This window comes from Colobus angolensis, unplaced genomic scaffold, assembly GCF_000951035.1.
Source record: "Colobus angolensis palliatus isolate OR3802 unplaced genomic scaffold, Cang.pa_1.0 Scaffold15, whole genome shotgun sequence".
Taxonomy (NCBI): Eukaryota; Metazoa; Chordata; class Mammalia; order Primates; family Cercopithecidae; genus Colobus; species Colobus angolensis.
In genome coordinates, this window is record NW_012114599.1 from 5,208,030 (window position 1) to 5,209,593 (window position 1,564).

Below are 1,564 nucleotides of genomic sequence, written 5' to 3' on the forward strand. Positions count from 1 at the left end.
CCAGGCCAGTGTTCAGTGTAGTAATCTCGGCCCAACTGCAACCTCTGCCTCCTGGGTTCAAGCAACTTCAGCCTCCCAAGTGACTGGAATTACAAGCATGTATCACCACACCTGGCTAATTTTTGTATTTTTAGTAGACAGGGGGTCTCACCATGTTGGCCAGGCTGGTCTCGAACTCCTGTGATCTGCCTCGTGATCTGCCGGCCTCGGCTGAAGGCAGAATAACTTTGAAGGGTCTTCTGAGATCCAAAGTTCTCTGTAGGATCTGAGGGAGGCCTCAGTTGCAACTGCATCGTAATTTGATCTCTCCCTCTACCCAATCCGGTTTCCCTCATCCCTCAAATATGATTCCCTAAAGCACACTCCAATAGACCTCCTGGGCCCAAATCTGAGTCTTAGACTCTGTTTCCCTGTGAACCCAAACTATAAACTGGAAATATAATGATAGACCTGTCACTTGATTCAGAGATGAACCTTAGAGGATGATGCTTTACGAATGGAGAAATTGTTGCTTTTATCAGGTAACAGGTACAGAAAATGAGGGTTTGGTAGCAACCTGAATTTTAAGGCTTCCCCCTGTTTTTCTGACCCCTCTTGGAACCCGGTAATCTCCTCTTGTGATGTCCACTTCCTTGACTTTGTTCACACTAAATGCAAGCTCAAGCAAAGAATTCAGCCTTGGTAATTCTTCAAGGCCTAGCTTTTATCTGTCAGTGGTCTGAGATTGAGGCAACTGGAGAGAGGACTGCTCAACAAAGCTGTTGCCATTCTCCTGATTTAGCATGGAGTGAAGCTTGTTCCCATCCTCCAGAATGCTAATGAAGGCCAAAAACAAACAAACAAACAAACACTACTATCCTGATATTTTTCTCTAAAAAATTTCCTGAAACTCTAGCTTTAGTAAGCACATTGTACCACTCTATTTCTTCCTACCAATTTTTACATTAGTCAGGACTCTTTCAGGTGCAAATAGCAGAAAGCCTACTCAAGTTAGGTGAATGAATTAACAGAAATTTTTTTTTTTTTTTTTTTGAGACGGAGTCTTGCTCTGTCGCCCGGGCTGGAGTGCAGTGGCCGGATCTCAGCTCACTGCAAGCTCCGCCTCCCGGGTTTACGCCATTCTCCTGCCTCAGCCTCCCGAGTAGCTGGGACTACAGGCGCCCACCACCTCGCCCGGCTAGTTTTTTGTATTTTTTAGTAGAGACGGGGTTTCACCGTGTTAGCCAGGATGGTCTCGATCTCCTGACCTCGTGATCCGCCCATCTCAGCCTCCCAAAGTGCTGGGATTACAGGCTTGAGCCACCGCGCCCGGCTCAGAAAATTATTAACTCATTTTACTGGGGAATCCAAGAATGGAATTCAGGTCCTGCTATATCTAGGGGAACAAAGTAGGTCATCAGAATGTCCTCTCTTTTTTTCTCTCTCCCTCTCTTATCTGTATCCTTCTGTATGTTGACCTTTTTATCTTCCATTGAAAATGGGTTCTTAGGCCGGGCGCGGTGGCTCAAGCCTGTAATCCCAGCACTTTGGGAGGCCGAGACGGGCGGATCACGAGGTCAGGAGA